The 23,119-nt window shown below is 38.3% G+C and overlaps 1 protein-coding gene across 2 annotated transcripts in view; it reads left to right on the plus strand.

Moving 5' to 3' along the window:
• LOC124161181 (diacylglycerol kinase delta) overlaps positions 1 to 23,119 on the plus strand; it is a 444,246-nt gene that overhangs the window by 171,612 nt on the left and 249,515 nt on the right. For both annotated transcript variants that reach the window (XM_046537414.1, XM_046537415.1), the window contains one exon: positions 5,172 to 5,225. The gene's annotated coding sequence lies outside the window, so the exon portion shown is untranslated. The remainder of the gene's footprint in view (positions 1 to 5,171; positions 5,226 to 23,119) is intronic.

Here is a 23,119-nt window from a genome sequence, read left to right on the forward strand (position 1 = left end):
GCGACCTTTGGGTGGGCAGGCGAGGACTTTACCCCTCCGCCACCCAATATATCCAAATTATTAATATACTACTTCATTCATTCACACGACGCCTTAAGCATAAACATTCCAATAAATTCAGAGGTAAGGAAAGAAAGGGATAGGAGCATATAATAGAAAAAGGACGACGACAACGGTACTGTGGTAGATGGAAAAAGCCAGAAATTAGAGGGTAAAAATGCTACCTGTCTGGGACTCGAACCCAGAACCTCCCGGTTGCCGGCCGTGTCCCAATTATTAACATTATATACAAAGAAATTATTTTATTTATCTTGAAGTATTTTCTGAGTGAAATATTTTTGCGAATGGTACGACATGTATTTTTTTTTCTTCGGGGGTTAGGGAAAACATTAACACTTTCCCTCCGGATAGATTTACTTGCTGGAAAATGCGAAGGAGGAAAGGAATACCGAGGAGAGGGTCCAGATTGATGATCCTTCTGTGGGACTTCAAACGTGGGGATAATGGCGCGGCAGGAGGGATCTGTATGAATGATGATTCCGCGCGGGGGAGAACGCATTTCTTCGTTTCCTGAGTGGAGAAGATTCATTTACGCTCGTGGGAAAAAAGTGAGGTCTGGAGCAGCGCGAAAGGGACCGCCGTGGAAGTTCGTCCGGAATGGATTTCGCGAGAAGAAGAATGGTGCTACTGCATAAAAGATATATATGCGCAATAAATCATCAAATACAAGGGTGGAGGATTATTGATGACGGGAGCCTTCTTAAACTGAGAAACTCAAATATAAACTGTATAGAATGGATTGAATTTTTGCGTGGTGAACTTCTTATAGAAGTAGAGTGATAGATTGAAAAAATATTGGGGAAGTGAATAATTTTTTTACCTACATAGGCCTGCTGCTCAAGATAAAGTTCACTCTAATACGCTTTATCTAATAATTGCAGTTTTTGAAAACCATCTTGCAATAAGATTAAATAATCTATTAATCTTTTGCGAATTACATAAATAAAACTTTTTTTCTTGTGTTGAACCCAAAAAATCTCGCAGTGAAAGCTATGGCTGTAGTTTAATTTAAATAGGTTTAAAGTAATCAAACAAAAATATTTTACGCTTTAGTAATGAATTTTTCCATTAAAGTTTTCCTGGATCCATTTCGCGGAAGTAAATGTAACCTTTTGCAGCTTTTCTCCTTAAGAAGACTCAGGGTTCTTCGTATTATTTTTATGAACGAATACTCATTGTGTATTATATAAGCTGATAGTTACAAAATTTGCAAGGCTTACAACACAGAGGCGCAGAGAACTAATTACCTATAGATGTATTGAATCTCCATGATTAAAACACAAATGGTAATTTCAACACTATTTTAATATAACACTTAACCGACCGTGGTATCGACCATTTGTGTCATTTTCAAGGTGGTTTAGTGTTAAATTAAAATAGTGTGGATATTACTATTTGTGTTTTAATCATGAATGTAGCATTATTACACAAAATTAAGCCTGAAACGATTTAATGCGTATTGAATCTCGTTTATCTTATCCCAAATTTTGAGCGCAATTACTACCGGGAAATTTTAATTACCATGCCTCAGCCCATTGTATTTCATGGATTTTTCATATTTTTCTCCCCCGTAAAACATTTTTGGGTTTTTAGTTCTACCCGATAACGTTCGATTCATATAATTTCGTGGGAATTATCAATCACTATTCAAATTAATTCTTAATTTCTCATTCGTATTCGTGGCCGTAGAAGATAAAATAAGAAAAAAGTTTGTCGCCGCCGTAGATATAATTTCACGCTACATAATGCATTTTATCGTCATACCGGAAATGAGTGCCAATTTCTTGGCTGTAACTTGAGTGGCAATTGCTGTGATTGTTTCCATATTTTCGTGAAATAAATAACGATCTATAGTGCTCTCCAAAATGTTACTTTATTTCGACGCGTATCTCATGAGGACAGCTGTTATCCTTATGATGTTGCCGAGGCGTTGATATGTGTCGAAATATGAGTGTGATTATGAAGATACAGTAGCTTCGCTATTATTCATTATGTCATTCTGTTCCACCAGATTTCGCCCGAAAGTGTGGAATTTTGTCATATTTTCGATATTAACGGCGGAAATTTTCAGGAATAAATTTACAAATCATAATATAATATGTTAAATTATATTATATAAATGTATAAATTAAATTATACCACAAAGTCATCTGAAGTTTCTTAATTTGCGATATAAATTTTCCGGAAAAAGCAACCAACTTTGAATTATATGTTAAATATTCTATTCATGTGATTTATTTCAATTCTGCAACCAACTGTGAATTAAATATTTAATATTCTATTAATTTGGTGTCTTTTAAATATGTCGTGCCAATAGCGGTGAAATGCACTTGAATTGCCTCGAGCAAAAATTCTCATGGACCAGGAATCGAACCATGAAAATTAAAAAAAAATGCTTTTCGGCCAATGCGCAGAACACTACGCTGTCCAGGTTCTTCAGAAGGAAATTTTACCTAGGTTCAACGGCGCATGGTCATAGGAATAAGAGAACCTGGATAGCGTAGTGGTTTGCGTAGTGGCACGGAAAGCTGAAGGGCTATGGTTCCATTCCTGGTCCAGGAGAATTTTTTCTCAGGGCAATTAATGTAAAATATGATCGAATTGATTGACAAATTTTGACGCATATATTCACTTCAATTTAAAATCTGCAAAACCTAGCTCCTTCTTTATGACTTGCAATTACAGACACTATCCAACTTGGAAGAATTCCCCGTTTGAAGGCACCGAAATCTTTTGCTCAACGGGCAGCCGAACCGTGCAGTAGCTCTCTCTCTCTCTCGCACGTTGTAATGGTGCAATTCAAAGCACCTGAAGAGCCGGAAACAAGGTTGGAGGGCGGTGTATATGATGAAGGAATGAGAAGGTAAAGGCTTTTTCTCTCTCTTCCTCTCCGTCGAGGGGTCAAGAGCAGAAGAGTTGAAAAGGGGAACGGAATGGGCGGAACGCTGGGAGTGGTGGAGCGGAATGAAGGGACGGATAGTGGAATGAAGAAAGAGGTAGGGTGTATGAGAGGGACCTTAGAGCGTCTTCAAGGAGGAGGGAATGCGAGGAATCCCATTTTGAGGGAAGGGTTGGGGAGTTTTGAGAGGGATAGGGGGGGGAGAGGAGAAGGAGGTTCGAGGAAAAGGAATGTCAGGGCGCTAAGGGCCCGAAATGAATGAAGGGTTTTTGAGGGGCGGCAGAGGGATACAGGGAAGGTGGGGGAAGTGTTGCGCTCGCGGGCCATGTTGGCCACAGGGAGAGGCAATGGGACTATTCGAGAATCCAGACCAGAGTCCTCTGGATGGCAGTTCTCTACACTACTCCCTCATAGGGTTAGGGTTATCATTACTATGTAATGTATGATCGACAGCCCTGAGGACTCTGATCCTGTCAATCAATACGCCAACTATTGCCTGAATTCGGAAGTAGGGATCCAAGGATACCAAGCAATTACCTAACAAATTACGCTGCGCCACTGGAAGGGAGAAAATTCGATCATATGCTCACCTTTATCGACTTTACCATAGAAGAAAGAGGCCACAGTATCAATCCGGTCCATTGCTGTCTTTATCGTTTATTTAAAACCATGAGGATCACATTAATGACATAGCTTTGCACTCGTTGTTTCGGGTTCAACAAGTTAACCTCGACTGATGAGGCTTGAGCGGTCAAGGCCTATACTTTTTTCAAAATTCAATGATGCAGGAATCAATCTTTTGCCCTAGCAACACCTATCGATGGCTAAGTTCTAACCACACGTATCTCAAATCCGGCCGGTTTGAAGCAGGTATTTTAAACAAAATGTAATAACATTAAAAAATAAAATACAAGTAAAAAACAACTCTTTGTTTACAAATGAATGCTTCTTTTTCAATTTTAGGAACTTATGGTTTTTAATTTCAGTGTGCAAGTAACAAATATAAATCATTTTTTGCTCCGCTGAAAATCGGCTATTTTTGAGATACGTGTTGTTAGAACTTAGTCATCTATAAATCCGAATGGGATCGGAAGGCTATTTCGGAATAGAAACGTTTGCCCTTCGTTATTATTATGGTCGTTGATTTTTTCCATTAGTAAAGGTTTATGAAATATTGCGATGTAGTGGGACAGTATTAATGCTTCGAATCATTCAGTATTTCGAAGTATTGCTATTGTTATCTTGAATTGAGAGACCATCCTGGCCTCTTATTCAATATGTTCGTTTCGCTAGCACCCGTATTTATGTGGTAAAAAAAATCTCTCTATCGGGAATCTCACCCCTAAATTGTAAGGCGTTTGACGCCGTGACCTACCAGCCTGAAAGAGTTGTAGAGTTTTCTTAAAAATGACAAAATAAAACACAAAAATGCGTAGCAAAACAACAAGTCGGCATTCAAAGGCTTTAAAAAATTGGGCAGAGGTAACTGGTATCGTTCTTTATGCAAATTCTGAGTAATCCAAATAATTTTGTATAGTCCGTGAACTCTATGTTAATACTCAGGAAGTAGTTCGAATAAATGCGATATCGATTATTGAGACTTCGAAATATCCATGTTCCACTAAATAATTATCTTGCCGAGCGGAATTCGATTTGATTTTCTGTTGAAAGTGATGAAAACTCGGAATTTAGAATTTTATTTTAGATAAAATGGATATGCATTGTAATTTTGTGTGTAACTTATCTCTGTGTGCTAGAACAAAATCATCAGTCAATTTGTTAAAATTATATCATAAAAAATGAGAATTGTGGAAGCTTAGGTTATTTTTGCAATATTTCATATCCAAGCGCAGCGAACTTTTGTGCATATCTAGTTTGTAGAGTCATCTGCAAATTTGGTAAAAAGAGTGCGTTCTGTGTTAAATTCTTTTACACACTGTAATACATGCTTGATTTTAAGAACTTATGTCTTTCTGTGAGTCGAACTTAGACACTTGGCACTAGCTATTGCCTTCATATTTATTAACAGCTACAATTAGTATATAAAGGCAAATTTTGAGCCAGTTTTTCGTATTTAATAAAAATATAGTTTACTGTAATAATTAATTCTTAATTTCTAGTGCTCTTTATTTCTGCTTTTAAGTGAAACGTTAGTGTGTGCCATCTGCATGTTTATAAGTTATTCACATATCCTTTCACATATCCTTTACAGGGCCTCAGTGTTCCGTTCCTTGTCTCATCATGATGATATTTAGTGAATGCCTAGGTAAGTCGATATCCAGTTATTTTCATTTATTAAGTTGTAGATAATTTTAAGAATAAAATGGGAAAACTAATTTGCAATTATTTTTTTATCAACTGAATATGAATTTTCCATTTGTGGAATTTAGTAACCCAATGATTTTTTTAAATTTGTGGTATTTTTTTAATCATCGTGTATATTAGACTGGGTGCTACTTTTCCAAATTACTGTATTCACACATGCTTCAAAGTGAGTATTTCACTCGTAATTCGTCCTGAACTTCACTATATCACTCCGCTTTGGATACCGTCACACAATGCATGTATGAACTTCCTGAAGTATAATGTCAAGGATGATCATTGCATAGCGTTTCCACTTACAGTCCGAGCCGAAGGTAAAAACTTTTGGATAGTGTGAGACCTATGGAAAAAATGAAAGCGTAATGAGTAAAGTATGCTCATCTGAAGCGGTATAACGACGGTGTATTAAGTAATTATGCACTCTTACACACCCAAACACATGTAGAGAATAACCCGACAATGTTTGCATCGCCACTAGAGCTGAGTCGTGCAAAATGAACGATTCAATGGCATGGGCCGAATGAATTGAATCAATGTTATCCACTCGTATCGTTCGAAATGAACAATTTGATGGGAGATTCAAATCCGCCAAATACAAATCGTTCAGTTAGTGCGATTGGAATTCGGCTTTAGTGCGTTGATGCTACCCACTAAAGGCGATGAAATATCATTAGAATCGAACTAACGGTATTTCAGTTTGGTGATAATAATTAACTCTTTAACTCAATTACTATTGATTTGTCTCGTAGGTATATGCAGATGATATTTTAGTGTGAGGAAAAAAATGTACACTGATTTTGTTGAACTTTCTTCTATGATAAAATCTTTTTCACGCAATAATCAGTATTATAAGTATTCTGACAATATTAGTGAAATGAAAACTTCTGAGGTGCGGCAATTTTTAAGATGGAATTAAAACGAATTCTTCATTCTCACAATTAAATGCATTAATAAGTATGAAAGTCTTTATGAAATAAATTTCTTGCAAGGAATAGTTAAAAAATGTATGTAATCTGACGGATTGAACTTCCTTTAAGTTTACGTTAAGAGTAATTACATTTCACAATAAATTAATTGATTAATTGTGGCATACTTATTTTGTAAAGTCAGACAAATTGAAGAGGTTTTATAATCCGAAATCAATCTATTAGAAATGTATTGAAAATGAAAAAAGAAACTTATCATTGTGAATAGCTGCCCGTCATAATACTTTTATTGCGGTAAATTTAAAGATTCAAATGGATTCAAATTTCACATGAATTTGATTTTCATATGGGTTCGATGGTCACATAGATTCGAGATTCACTCGGTTCACTCGGTTCTTTATGAAAGATTTAAAGAACCGATTCATTGCCATGAATCAAATCCTATGAACCGAATCCTCAAAATGAAAAAAAATTCCCACCTCTAGTCGCCACTTTCGGTCTGTGAGAACACTCGTTTTCTCTCTGATGGCATGTTGTTTTTAGACTAAATTACAAAGAGGGAACTTCAAGCATGTCGCATCGTTTTCCTCTATTAAACCATACACACGTGTTGGAGACTGATTTGTGTACACGCAGCTTTCCTGTCCCTATTGTTAATCGTGGTGGTTCCTGAACGCTTAAATGCGATTGAATTGTGACGTTACGTCGTAAAATCTGGTTGATTGTTCACGTAAGTCCAGACAAGGGAAATACTCCAACCGTCGGTCACATGCTGGATCAGGGTAAGACTCCACAAACAAGAAAAACAGCTCACAAGAAAAAGGTAGCCAAAAATAATTTACGAGTTATTACCGTACGATATCTATTCAAAGTAGAGTATTCAAAAAATCAGAAGTATTACAGAAAACAATGATAGTAAATTCATGATCCCAAAGGAAACATTACCAGCAGAAAATTGCTCTAAATATGCCATGGCTCACAAGACATGTGACTCCCAGCAGGTCACGACCAGAAAAAAGGGCTCCCCATTTCAGGACAAGCAGTATTTTGAGGGGAGGGATTCTTCCAGGGAGTGGAGGGGTAGGCAGGCGAATTCAACTACGGTGCCACTCTGCATAGGACGGCCGCTCCACAAAATCAGCCTTCCCCTGGTTTTGAGACAACCGCACTGCACCCAGAATTTTCCCCTCGACTTCTGGGTTGGAGACATCAGAGGAATCAGAGGGATAGTTCATTGGAACACATGGAGGGGAAGGAGATACTGGGGTGAGGTGTTGGAGGGAGAGAGAGTTGTGATAGGACAATGGTAAAACTTCTCACTCCAAGTGCAATACTAAGGCCTTAGCACCGATTTCCCCTTGCTTGCCAAGGAGAAGTATTTCTCCGCAGTAGTCCTATATAAGTCTTGCATTGCAGGTAGGCTGGTTCGGGGCTGGTTCGGAGGCTGTTTCGGAGGCTGTTTCAGAGGCTGTTTCCAGAGGCAGGGTTTCCAGAGGCAGGGTTTTCAGAGACAGGATTTTCCAGAGACAGGATTTTGCGAGACAGGATTTTGCGCGAAAATCCTTTGCGCGAAAAACCTTAGCGCGAAAAATCCTTAGCGGGAAAAGTTCTGCGGATAAGTTCGGAGGAAGTTCGAGGAATTTCTGGGGGGGGGTACCAGAAATTTTTGGGGGGGGGGGGGGGACACTAAAAAAATGCCACATCCTCTGTGGGAAAATGACCACAAAAATTGCTTGAACTTGGGGACCAAGACACGTCCACCAAGAACTGATTAATGCCTAGAAAACTTATCGAGGCATTATAGGTCCACTGGTTTTCACTGGATGAACCCCCACTGTTTAACCCCCATGAATTTCACAAAAACCATTATTCAGTGGTTAGAATTGAACTGAATATAAAAAGTTTATTGATTGAGACAATAGTTTTCAAGAAATATCACTCAAAAATAGTTTTAACAAGAATATACATTTTTATCACTCTGTAAATGATAACTTCAAGAGTGATGTTTGGAATTCAACAGAATTCATAAATGAGTAACATGACATAATTACAAGAGTGAGACAAGAAATATTGCTGAATTGATATAGAGTAGATTATTTAGTATTACATAGCAAGAAAATAAAATTAATAATCAATATGTCATAATGTGATGCTTGTTTCGGTGTACAGTGAATCAAAATTACAAATAATTATCATCAGCGACTAGAAGGAACTGGGAAGATTTTTATTGGTATAACACCAGGATATCTTTACCAAACTCAAATGTTCCTTCTCTCATCAGAGATATTTTGTGGTTTTTAAAACCAAGTAAAGCAATACAATAACCAACCACTTAGTAAATGGGCAAGATTGGGTTGGTGAAGCAGTTGGGTTCATGAGAACCCTGGGTTGTCCCATTAGTTGGGTTCAACCACCTTATCAAAAAACAACGATTCACAAAAAATGGGTTTTAACTTCTACCCAAAATTCATATTGCAACCCAAGAGAAAGTTAGGGTCGACCAACAAAATATATACCCCAATTTATATAAACATTAAATACAAGGTTATTCAAATATACGGTTATTCACTAAATAATTATTAGTTATCAAAATAGCAGCAAAAATATTCAGCATAATATGTGTCTCACTTAATTGATATACTTTGGCATTATTAATTCTCCCTTTAAACCCTCCATGTTTGTAAATATTATCAGTCCATAATTAATTATCAAATGAAGAATCCTCCAAAATTCAACAAGATTTACATAAACAACAATAGATTGCACTAAATTCCTCGATTTTTCAATAATTATTAACAATTTACAAGGCATATGGTATTCATGTCAGCTATTGATCAAGTACTGACTAAATTTAATCAAGATGTGTATATATATCTCTCAGTATTAAATAAACAAGTCAAAAAGAATCATAGGCGATGCTAACAAAATGAGAACTGCATATTGCATCAACAAAAGAAATCACTCTAAATTTCACTCTTTAATTAACAATAGAAATGAGAGCTACATGCTGGTTGCGACAAGATGAAAGTTCATACTTGTCGGGCGATGAAGGTCGCAACTCAACGCCAAAGCCACACTAAAACACAGTAGGCAGTCTTAAGATCAGCTGATCAATTCAATCACTCAGCCATCGATAGAATATCGAACACTGTAAAATCACGACACTTATCACTGTCAAAAATCACCAATTGTGAGAAAGTCCATAAAGTCTTGGTGGAGGAAAGGTGACACAAAACACAATTGAATCTTAATAACTGGGGCCACCTCCACAGCTTATCTGGAAACGAGCCATCTCGGGGATTTCCCCCCAAGTTATTCTCCCGTCCTCTCCCTCCAAGCACCCATAATTCCTCCACCTTACCCCATCTCACAATCACAGTAGACCAACACTAAATTACATGAGTGAATTAAGCAGATGAGAATAAGTATGTACAATACAATATTTCAGAACGATTTCAATTACAAGCATAGAAATAGACTTATTATTCATTATTCAAAACAATATTATTAGGAATCAAGAGAAATTCAACACCGAAATCAAGCATCAAATAGTATTTGAGAAAGCAAACATTAGCATTCATTGAGAAAAAAAAAATAAAAAAAAATCAATGATATTTCATTCCTTTTAATTACTGGAATTAGCAATGCCACCATGATATGCCTTTAAATGAGAAACATGACAAATTTTCTCTTTCCCAGGAGAAACTTCCAGAATAACTGTTACAGGAGAGAGATACTTTTTAAGGACGAAAGGTCCGTTCCACAGAGGTTCCAGTTTTGCCATTTTCTGTTCACCTTTAGAACTGACAGGATGGTTTTTGCAGAGAACAAGATCTCCCACACAGAAAGTGATTTGGGAGTGAGATTTATCATAGAATTCTTTATGCCTATTTCTGGCCTTTTTTAAATTAGCAATAACATGATTCAGACATGCTTGTCTGTCATTATCGCTGAGATCATTCTCGAATAAAGATTTTGGAATGTCCCACTGATTAATTAAAGGATGCTTAAGTTCTCTGCCGAAAATTATTTTGGCAGGAGAATAACCACTGCTCTCATGAGAGGCAGTGTTCAAGGCAAAATTTAAGTCAGCAAGCATAGAGTCCCACATATGGTGAGCATTATTGCACAAAATAGCAAGTGCAGATTTTAGATTTCTATGCAATCTCTCTACCTGATTAGAACAGGGATAGTATGGAGAAACAAAAATTTGCTTAACCCCCAGTTGCAAACACATCTCCTTAACGGCATGAGATTTAAAAACTTGTGCATTATCAGAAACCAAATATTTTGGAAAACCGAATTTTGGAAACACTCTTTGAGTGAGTATTGAAACAACCGAACCGGCCGTAGCCTTGCGAACTGGCTCAAGAAAACAAAATTTAGAAAAACCATCAATAAGAGAAAGTATATATTGGTGTCCACCTTTAGTCAAAGGTAAAGGTCCCACAAAATCAATATAAAGTCTTTCCCAAACTTCAGAAGGATTGTGCGACGATAGCATGCCAGGAGGTGGAGCATTTCTGGGTTTACAAGTTTGACACAGATGGCATTTTCTGACCATGTCATAAACCTCTTTTTTCATGTCCTTCCACCAAAAGTGTCTGCTAATCTTATCATAAGTTTTAGCCATGCCCAAGTGAGCAGACATACTAGAGCAGTGAAAATATTGAAAAATCATAGGCCTCAAGACCGTAGGCAAAACAGCTCTTCCTCGCTTAATTTTAGAATTCCCATAACATAATAGCTGTCCCTTCAGAAAATAGTTTTTGTCGTTCAAGGAATTATTATTAATCTGATTGAAAATATCCTTTAGAACGAGATCAGTTTCTTGGTGTTTTCGAATGTCGACAAATGACAAAGGCAATTTATGTAACACACAAGAATAAGGAACAGCTGACTCCTTATGAGTGTTAGATTCCACATCTGATTGACTATTAGTAGATGAGGATGGCTGAATGCGAGAAAGACAATCTGCGACAGAATTAAATGATCCTCGAACATGATGCACAGTGAATTTATAAGAGGATAATTTAAGAACCATCCTGCCTAATTTGCCCAACTGCTTAGGATGAGAGAAAAGCCATGTCAAGGCACCATTATCAGTGTACAAGTGAAATGGTTTTACTTGTAAGTAAACACTGAATTTTTGGATTCCAAAATGAATTGCGTGACACTCCAATTCATAAGAAGAAAATTTACGTTCATGTTCCAAGAGTGCCTTACTAGCGAAAGCCACAGGGACAAAATCACCATTTACTTTGTGATTCAGAACGGCACCAACCGCCAAATTACTGGCATCGACAAATAAATGAAATTCCTCGTCAAATCGAGGGAAAGATAATACTGGTGGATTGGTGAGAGCTTTCTTCAACTGACAGAAAGCCTCATTTTCAACAGCTGTCCATTGAAAAGGAACATTTTTACGTTTTAAGCGATTCAGTGGCATAGAAATTTCAGAATACCTTGGAATAAATTTGCAGTAAAACCCACAAAGTCCAATGAATCTGGCCACTTCCTTCACATTTCTGGGAACTGGGAATTGTTCAATTGGTCTCACTCTCTCAGGATCAACTTGCAAGGTTCCATTTGTGATGAGATGGCCCAGAAAAGTGAGTGATTCCACACCAAGCTTAACCTTGTCCTCGCACACCGTCAAACCGGCACTGCGTAGTTTGTTGAGGACAGCATTAACATGAGATACATGGTCTTCAGCAGACTTGGAATAGATACACAAGTCATCAATATATGGATAGACACATGAATATTTCAAATCGCCCAATACTTCATTAATGAGACGAGTGAATATTTGAGGAGAATTTACAAAACCAAATGGCAATCTATTATACTGGTACACTCCGAACGGCGTCACAAAAGCAGTTAATTTCTTAGAATTCTCAGATAATGGTATTTGATGAAAGGCAGAATTGAGATCAAGAACAGTGAAATATTTAGCATCAGCAAGATATTGGAATGCATGTTCAACAGAAGGTGTTGGATAACCGTCTGATTTAACAACTTTGTTCAACTTACGGTAATCAACCACTAATCTTTCAGATCCATCCTTTTTAGGCACTAGAAAAGCTGGCGAACACCAGTTTGAATTGGAAACCTCAATCACTTTCTTATCAAGTAAAGATTGGATGTGCTTCTTCATTAAATTAGCCTTTGGAGGTGACAATGAATAAGGATGGGATCGAATCGGAGTTGAATCTAGCAGTTCAATTTCGTATGTCATAACAGATGTGACCCCCAATTCTTGAGAAATCACATCAGGAAATTTTGACAATAAGCCCTTCAACTTATCACACAACGTGATTTCAGTGGACGACAGAACATGTGATTCGGACGAGTTACTAACTGGCGCCGATTTAAACGCTTCGCAATTGTCCGTAAAAGAAAAAAGAGAATTCGGGGCAATTTCAAAACTGACGTTCGCCGGACGAATAATCATCTTTGAATTACAAATGAAATCCACACCCAGTAACACGGGAAACGGGATTTTAGCTAGATAAAACACGTGGTTCCAAGAAAGCTTGCCTATTTGAACCTTGAGTGAGACAGAGGAATTAATATGAAAAGGCTGCCCCGACACAGTGATTAAATCGACGTCAACATTCTTACGAATAACCTTTCTCCGGCAACATTTCAGAGAAGCAAAGAAATCTTCATCACACAGTGAAACTGAACACCCAGTGTCAATTAGAGCCTGGCATGGCATAGAATGAAGATTAATAGATAATATTGGCAATCGAGTCGAACACTTGTCACGGACACTCATCAAACTCACGGCAGGCTGAGTAAATCGTCGTCTTTTGCGACACTCGTTCACTTTGTGGCCAGGTTTATGACAGTAAGAACAATTAATAGGAAAAGAAACTTCCCTAGGCGCACTGGAAGAGGCAACAGAAGACGGATTCCTAGAGATACGATGGAAAGTGTTGGAATATTCAGCACAGTCCATTAAATGTTTAGAAGCCTGCGTGATAACAGAGTCCAATTCTACAAATGTGTTAGGCTGATTTGAGAACATAATTGCAGATTTTGTTAAAGGATATAACCCTTGAATAATGAGTCGCACAATAGAAGACTCGGAATACTGCAAACCCAGCACCTGAGTGGCATTACGCACAGAACACACGAAATCGTGGGGCGTTTCGCGAGGGAACTGAAATCTCTTAACTTTCGTAGTGATCAAGCGATCAAACTCTCTGTCACTAACAATTCTAGCCCAAACTTTTTCTGTGATTTGAGACCATGCGAGATTCAAGTTTAACATAGACAACCAAAAATGACGAGAGCTGGCAGGTAGTTTAGATACTACAAGGTACAATAACGTTGACAGAGGAACCAAAGACAAAGAAACGATTTCATTAACTTTTAACATGAAATTAAACCAATTCTCACTGTTTGACACTTCAAATGGCGGAAAATCACTGAGTAATTGTTTGACAATTACTAACCCTTCAGAAACTGGCAATGTCTGAGAAGCAGACATTTCGTGAGAGACGTGAACATCACTGCTTTCCTCGTGCGTTGGGCGAGGTGGAACCACTTCTAAAGAAGATTCCCGTTCATTATTAGAAACTTCACTTCCTACGGACACATTAGCCGTACCCCTAGCCTTACGATCCTCGCCCGTGGTTAAATAAGTTTTTTCGTACGGGTTGTCAGTACCTCCAGGCATTTTGAAAAGTGAAGTGACGACAACGAGAAAAAGAGAGAGAAAGAGCGAGATTTAAAACTATCTATCTCTGCTGGAAGAGTCCAATCACCAAAAATAGTGCGAGAATAACTAGCTGCTATCCAAACTATCAAGAACATTACGAGCATTACGAACATTAATGTCAAATGGCATATGACCACGAGGAAAAGTCGGCAACACTAGTCACGTAATCCCACACGAACCAAAAAGCACTTAATGGAACATAAAATAACTCACTTTTAAGAGGAGAAACAACCAGAAACTGCAAAAAGTGGAGAAATAGTGGAGAAATGTCACCATTGTCCAGCACTCGGAGACCTCGACGAGAGGACAGGAATTCGAACCTCAACTCTGCTACCAATATGTGACGTTACGTCGTAAAATCTGGTTGATTTTTCACGTAAGTCCAGACAAGGGAAATACTCCAACCGTCGGTCACATGCTGGATCAGGGTAAGACTCCACAAACAAGAAAAACAGCTCACAAGAAAAAGGTAGCCAAAAATAATTTACGAGTTATTACCGTACGATATCTATTCAAAGTAGAGTATTCAAAAAATCAGAAGTATTACAGAAAACAATGATAGTAAATTCATGATCCCAAAGGAAACATTACCAGCAGAAAATTGCTCTAAATATGCCATGGCTCACAAGACATATGACTCCCAGCAGGTCACGACCAGAAAAAAGGGCTCCCCATTTCAGGACAAGCAGTATTTTGAGGGGAGGGATTCTTCCAGGGAGTGGAGGGGTAGGCAGGCGAATTCAACTACGGCGCCACTCTGCATAGGACGGCCGCTCCACAAAATCAGCCTTCCCCTGGTTTTGAGACAACCGCACTGCACCCAGAATTTTCCCCTCAACTTCTGGGTTGGAGACATCAGAGGAATCAGAGGGATAGTTCATTGGAACACATGGAGGGGAAGGAGATACTGGGGTGAGGTGTTGGAGGGAGAGAGAGTTGTGATAGGACAATGGTAAAACTTCTCACTCCAAGTGCAATACTAAGGCCTTAGCACCGATTTCCCCTTGCTTGCCAAGGAGAAGTATTTCTCCGCAGTAGTCCTATATAAGTCTTGCATTGCAGGTAGGCTGGTTCGGGGCTGGTTCGGAGGCTGTTTCGGAGGCTGTTTCAGAGGCTGTTTCCAGAGGCAGGGTTTCCAGAGGCAGGGTTTTCAGAGACAGGATTTTCCAGAGACAGGATTTTGCGAGACAGGATTTTGCGCGAAAATCCTTTGCGCGAAAAACCTTAGCGCGAAAAATCCTTAGCGGGAAAAGTTCTGCGGATAAGTTCGGAGGAAGTTCGAGGAATTTCTGGGGGGGGGTACCAGAAATTTTTTGGGGGGGGGGGACACTAAAAAAATGCCACAGAATGTTTTTACCTAGTCCGAGTAAAAGTTACGATGCTTTGCATAAAGAAATAAAAAGGAGCAAAAGAAAAAAGGGTGAATTTTCAGCGCAAAGCTGAATGAATGGATGCGAAAATAAAAAAATAATGAAAAAGCCTTGAACGGAGAAAAAAGAGAAATTATGGGAGACTAGGGGTTATCTAATGCGCCAACGTGTACATTGCGTGAGTACACACGGGCCAGGAAAACTGTGGCTAATTCGTTTCCGACTTGTACAGCGGAAAGAGGGACACGATAAGACGAGTTTGGATTTCTATCGTCGTGAAAGTGGCCCAAGTATAATGCGCCATCAGGAAGGAAACCGATTTTTCCAAGACCGATAGTGTTGCCAATAGTTTTGTCGGGATACTTTTTCCCCTAGAGTTCCTTTCACGAATAATTACATTAGAGGATTCTCAAGACCGCCACTAGAATTGTTGTCGCTCCGCGCGCCTTAAAATCAAATTTCAAAATCGCCGCTCGTGGCGCTACCAGTCATTTATCTCCACTTTTCACGAGGAAATACACGGAAGCAGTTTGTAGCTGAGCCAATAAAGCATATAAACCACATATTTATACGCAGGTGAGACGATTTTCAACTTATAAACACTATTTCTACTGCGGTTAAAGGTCACACTGAACGAGATACAGCAGTCTAGTGGCGCCGCAGAATAAAATTCGCGCGAAACGGCAACAGATATAACGGATAATCCTCCGTCAGTCGCGTCACATTTTGGAACTCCATTTGTCGCGCGGCGTCTCACAGACACCATTTTGGAATGGTTAAACAAAATGCATGAAAGTAAAAATAACTGTTTTAACTACAATAAATAATTCATTCATTTTTAATTTCATGAGTGGACAGCAAATTTACACATAACAATGATGGAAATATTTGTATTACTAAAAACTGAATATAACTTATTTTGACGTTTCTTACAGTTTTTCTTTCATCGAAATTATATCAACATGTTTAATTTGGACAGTAAATGTGAACATATTTTTCACATTTTCACAGAACGAATTTTGGTAATAACCTAACAAATAATCTAGTCTAAAGGGGGAATAATTGATTTTGGATACAGTTTAAATTGATAGCGCGATAATTTGAACTTAAATCAAAATATCTCCTATCGGATTGGAAAGTTATTATTTGATGCAACTACAAAATTGTTATGTGTATGTTTACGGTTAATGTCATGCATCTACATAAATATAATTAGCCACCATAAACGGTTATATCAGAGGGGATAACGCTGTATTATACCCCAAAGTTCACTCTAATAATGTGAGAACCATAGTGAATTCTTCGCATTAATAGTTTCATTCTGTGTTAAATTGATTACAAAAAAATCGTAGCAATAAGACGCATATCCAAAAGTGAATATTTTAAATAGCTTTAAGTTTAAATTATAAGCATATTTAAGAACTTTGTGATGAATGTAATTTTGGAGTCTGGTAACGTGGCGTTATAGGTACAAGGAAAATGAGTTTCCTAACTATTAAAATATATTTTGGGTAAAGATCCTTTTATGGTTTTCATACTAAATACTTCTTAAACTACGCTTCTTAGTAAATCCGAAATGATAGGAATTGGATATGTCATCTAATAGAGAGTTATCTACCAATTCATGAAGTAACCGATTTTTTTTCTCTAAACGCATTTCCCAGGGCGCAGTGTATCACATATACTCCTCATAATTTTTCTTTTTCCTCCTTTCAAAGCTTTTTCTTTATTTTTGAAATTTCGCACCTTCGGAGTTGCGCTGCAAGGCTGTAAAGCGGGTGAGATTTAAAAAAAGTCGACGGAATGCGAGTGCAAATATTTACCCAATTTAACTTTCTGAAGAAAACGCCGCGAAAGCGTCAGTGTCGGGGGTGGGAGGGGCGAAGTGGATGAGCGTTTAATCTCTCACCTTCCGTGCTCACGTCAGCCAGGTAGACTGCTTGCTGAATGCAGCGAGGATACGAGATCTTGGTCCGTAGTGGTTGTAGGAGTGGGAAAAAGCATCGAGAAAATTTTGCGACAGGACCCCATTTCTCTTGGGTCGCGCTGAACGAGTTATATTTCTAAGGAATGACTCGTTTAAGGTTTCCGATTAAGGTTTTTTTTCGTGCGGGAACAGTTTCTCGAAATAAATATGGAAGGAAAAACACGGTGACGTAAAACGTAACAACACTACTGTAGCCGCAAAAAGACAAAGAGAAAAGAAGAGGTTTGAACTAAAATATCTAAACTGTCATGTTTTCAGTGCTTCAGGTGAAATTATTTAAGGAATGACCTTGGACCAGGCAGCAGATTGCCTTTAATTAGTCACTCTCAAGTGCTCATTAAGTGCGAAAATTGTACTAGGAAAAAATCATTTACCTAATCTTTGAACATCAAGATCATATAATTTTACCAACGGCGTTAAGTTTTCTAGTTATAAGTGTACAAGAATTATTGAGAATAATTTGAGCGACAGAATTAATTAAAGCGCCAGAAACTATTTAAAATTTAGATTTTGTAATTCTGGCGAAAATAAAGAAACCCATGGCCTTAAAAACACGTTTTTACACTAAATGAAAATTATGTTAGTTTACAGAATGAAGATACACCGTTGATTAACTTTGTTTCCTATTTATATTTTATTGTTGTAATATGAATTTGTTATAAGTAAGTAATAAATGCAGCAGCATTTACTCTTCTAACTATGGAATGGAGAGGTGAGTTTAATATTTTTGGGTTCATCAGCTCCATTTTTGTTGATTTCTTTCTTGGGATTCTAATTCAATGGTATTGCCATAGAAACATCACTTCCCCTGAGCGAAGCCACACTCACTTAATCCCGTCTTTCTTTCGTGTCTATCCCTAATTTTCCAGTGTAACCATGAATAATAGGATTGACGGGCCTTGTCAGCCTTGTTCCGTGTAGGACTTCTTGCCTAGGCTGCCTAAGTAAAGAAATTCTCATGTCACGGTTGGACTTTGCGTTTATCTCAATAGGGTAGCGTCGCAATAAGGTTTAGGAGCATACATTTGAGTGTGATAATTTAAGGGTTTTAGGAGATCATTTAATTTTATTATTTTCTGATGTTGTCTTTGCTATCCTTCGTTTAGTATTGCATTTGCATTTCCAAAATTTATTTTTAGCTGCTGAGAATTCCTTCCGAATATCTTTATGTCCTCATGGGTATAGAATTGCTCGCATTGCACTGTTTTTGCACAGGGTAGTTGGTATCGGTGGACAGAATGCTTTTTTTCTAGGTGTACCCAGCGAGGGGCAGGAGGGGGCAGCTGCCCCCCCCCCTAGAAGCAAAAATCGCAAATATCTTTAAGGAAAATAATATTTTTTTCAAGCAATTAATTTTAAAAACTAATAAATAGCTGTTACAGTTTCCTTAAAATGTTTATTTCATTCACCTTTTCCATGCTTAAATCTTACCTACAACTTGAACAACCATGACTTGCCCCCCACCTAGTTTTGATCCTGAGTACGCCCTTGGGTATTAGCTCTTTTTAGTTTTGTAAATTTGTGTAGTGGTGTAGATAGTTGAGAAATTTTGATAAATTTTCGCTACATTTATGACTTTGAGGTTCAGGATTTAGTTTTTCTTTGATACACATAAAGATCTTAAAATCCTTAATTATGGTCGCTTTGTAGTTTCTTCCATATGTGGGTGTTTATTTCTCTCAAAACATGCGTCCTGGAAGAAGGTGACGTCTACCTGTTTAGGCCATTTGTTATAAGTACTTAATACTTACAATGAAGTATTAGTATATAAATGGGTCACTAGATTTTTGCTCCTAAATATTATCAAGATTCTCCTCTTCATTGTTTTCTGAGTTTTAAAATCCATCGGGGCTCAAATTTCTTGCTCATACCCAAGGAAAATTTCGCATTGAATACTAAATTATAACAAATATTTTAATTTGAAGTCTCAGGGTGGAGAATTTAGAATTGGTTAAATGCCTTGAAAAATATTTTTAATGTTAATAATGTTTGCCTCAAAATGGTGAATTGATGGTCAGGTTTGAAGATCATCTTGGAAGTTGAATTCGTTTCATCCTTTAATTCTCTTTGCATATGTATATGCATGCTTCTTAGGACTCATTTTGAAAAATATTAATAAATGAATTTCAGAAAACCATTGTTACACATCTATGAGCCCATTTTTTATAATCTTTATGGTTTTATCTCCCATTTATTTGAAAATATAATGCAGCGAAATAGATTGGATATACCACTCGATAAAAAAACCACCAATGCTCGATAGCCTTTCCATCCGGAGAAAAATGGAGTGGAAATATTGCTTTTTTACTCGCTGTCAATATATGGGGTGCGGATGGAAATGGAAGGCCGGGGGGATGTATTTCAGGGAGATGAGAAGAATTCGATAAAATATCGAGGAGCATTCTTCACTTCGACGAGCTGTATTGAAATTTGTGACGCGGGGCCAGTATTCGCGTCCTATATGAGAATTCAAGAATAGGAAAGAAGAATTCTCGCTTCTTTTTCCCCGACTCCTCCTTAAGGTTCTCCCGTGTATGCAGTTCTTACGATACCATCTTGTACGTCTACATATATACCCTGCTAGCCGCTTCAATAGGCGAATGGCGGGCAGTGCGAAAACACCAGTCATTTACCAGCATATGTGCTAAAAAAATCATATGTACGCTGTGTAGGGATATGAGATCGGATTCGCATTTATTAATGCACAGTCACTTTCAAAAGTTTTAGGACAAAGTTTGTGGCACCACTTCTGCTTATCGAGAAATTTTAGTTTCCCTTACTCTTTTTGTTTTCCTTGGTCTCTCTCCGAAAATATTTCGTTTTTCCATGAAGATAAATTCACTCATAGGGAGTTACTTGAAAATTGATAATTCTGATTCGATTTATGTCGCATTTAATGATTATTTCTTGTGAATTTACTGCGTACTTGCCCCGGTTAACACTATTGGTTCGTATTGCCCTAAAAGTGGCTGTACCTTATTGTTCGAGCGTTACACGAATTTCGATACCTATCCTTTTGGAACAGTGTCTCTCTTATTTTTCGCTTCTTGTAGGCTTAGAAGTACTGTGTGGTTCTAAGATTATGCCCTTCATATCACTCTGAAATGTGCCTGTTCTTAATTGCTCAAGAAGTGTAAGCCCAGCATGTAGTCTGCCTCCGTGTCTCCAGTGACGTCCAGCCTTATTCATTTTAAGGCAGCAAAACGTTCCCTGTTTGCTTGTGGCAATATTTTTTATACCTTACTATTTTATTCAATTCGTTGATTGAACTTTTCAGCTACAAATATGGTGAGATACTTCTATGTAATTCTCATTTTGTTAGCTTGTGGTGGTGAGTTTTCTTCCAAATTCATATGAAATATTTATGGTGTTGGGCAAATAGCAGAAGTGATTTGATGAAGCAAGCGTGTATTGATAGAAATGGGTTTTACTTGGAAACAATGAAGATATCGAAAGAAATTGCAAGCAAAGGTTATCATTGATTTAGAGAGGAAGGTAGAAGAAGAGATATAATTTTATGAATACTATAAGGAGTGGTAGACTCGTATGCTGAAGAGAGCAAATTTGAATTTTTGGCTGGAAAATGAAAACTTTCTACCACTTGAAAATATTGAAAAATCTAGTATATGTGGTAATGCGTAAACAACAGCATTACTAACAAAATTTTCTTATCGCTCACGATTGTCAATCCTGTCGCGTAAACAATAATTCCTCGAATCGCACGATTTATTTCATGAGTTGGAGGGGAGTCCGGAGTATAACTTGGATATATAACGTAGTGAAGGGCATAATCTTTGCGTAAGCTTGTTTTTTTTTATCATGCCGGAAAAAATTGTATGATTTCAATTTCCTATTATTGCTCTTGCAAGCAAAACCCGATTTCAATCGATGGTATCATTTGTATTTACAATCAGCAAGTAGGTTACACCGCGACGCTGTTGATGATACTGCTTGTCAGCAATGTCACACCATACTTTCGCCGTTCAAGTAATGGAACTGCCCAAAATTTGAAACTGCCGTAGACTGCCGCTGAGAATCTCCTGTCCCCCTTTTTTTCTCCAAGAATGAAATTTTCAAATTTTAATAACCGTTTTGCGACGTAGAGCCCTAGATTTTAGGGTACGCATCTAGTTTACAATTTTGTCTTTTTCGTGGCTTATTTTTTTACGTACCACTGCCTTTTTTTATTTTCAAGATCTATAATGCTGACCCCTTTCAAAATTTTTAAGTATGTCGAATATAATAAGTTTACATTTCAGAAAAAAATTAGCTGAAATCTTGAAATTGACCTAGAGGTAAATAATAATATGAGTCTATTCTTCATGCTCCAAGGATTTCCAAATCTTAACGTTAATTTGAGGCAAGTGACGGAATAATTTGAGGAATCATGCGTCTTCTTATAGTCCCGTTGCGTATGGAAAGGTATGGAAATTGGGAAGCAGCCTATTTACTGACGTTGATGAAGGAAGTTCGCCGTTGCTTCACTTGGGAAAAGAGACTACTAAAGATTGACTGATACAGGCATGGAGGGAAAAATATCTGTAGCTCTCATTTGTAGTATCTCTATGGCATGCATTTACTTCTTATGCCGGTTACATGCGTCAACTGGCTATGCAAAGTAATTTTTAAACTGGCGCTGCGGAGAAAAGAATTTTGACTTTTCCAGGGTTTGTATGGCAGGCTATTTACATCATTTACCTGTATTTTATGTACAGATTTAGGTTATAACAAGAGTCTATCCTTAATACTCTTGAAATTTCAAAATGATAGCCAAAATTGCAGGCAAGTCATACGTTACTATATAATAATGATAGAGCGGTGGTGATGCGTCTTCTTAAAGGTAAGAAGTGTGGGCAGCAGCCTATCTACTGACGTTGATGATGGAAGACCTCACCGTTGCTTCACTCGGGGAAAAAAAGAGAACAGTACAATAGCTGAGCCGGGCGAGGAGGAGAAAAATAGCAGTGACCCTCACATGTTTTCCGTGCAGCAGCGCCCCGCTCAAGTGAGACCCGCCCGAGAACATCGGAAAACCCTCGAACGAGGATATTCCCTCCCACGCCCTCCAATCCAGCGACGACACGAGAGAACACTTTGCCTCCCCCGCTCGGCGGGCGGTGGTTGAGAACACCCCCTGCCACTTCCCTCGACGGAACCAAAGAGAGAGAGAAAACCCTTTTTTTCTCTCTCTCTCGTGGGCCTCCCTAGTTGTGAGGGGGGCTTCCACTGCACTCTTACGAAAAAAATCTAAAAAAAAATAACATCCCCTGCCATGCACAAGCCCTTCCCATCCTTCCCCCTTCCCCTCGTGTGCCAATCCCTTTCGTTCGTAAAAACCGTCAAGGATCAAGCCTCTTGATCTTCCGCCTCCTACTCCTCCTACCTCTCCTATCTCCCTCCCGTCAATAGCCTCCTCCTCCACTTCTCCCTCAGCCAACATCAATTCCCGCCATGCCTCGCGTCCCTCTCTTCTCCGTCACCTCTCCTCTTCGCAGCTGCTCTTCCTTCGGGGCAAGAACAACTCTCAACCCCTCCCTCCCCCGGACCCTCCGGCCGCGCACCTTAAGGAGGTCGACCCTCGGTTGCGTGAGTCAACAAAAATGAGGAATGTCACTCAGGCGCGGTGTCGAGGGAAATACATCGATGGGGTGATTCGGAAAAAAAATAACGCGTCAAATATCTAAGGAGTAAAAGTATCTGTGTAGCATATCTGTACTCATTCTTCCGGTTGCTCGCGTCTAGCACTAATGGAACTTGACGTTTACACTGGCGTAGCGGAAAATCGGCCGGTGGAAAAATTGAGGATTTATTACAGTTCGGAAAGTT

This window comes from Ischnura elegans, chromosome 6, assembly GCF_921293095.1.
Source record: "Ischnura elegans chromosome 6, ioIscEleg1.1, whole genome shotgun sequence".
Lineage (NCBI taxonomy): Eukaryota > Metazoa > Arthropoda > Insecta > Odonata > Coenagrionidae > Ischnura > Ischnura elegans.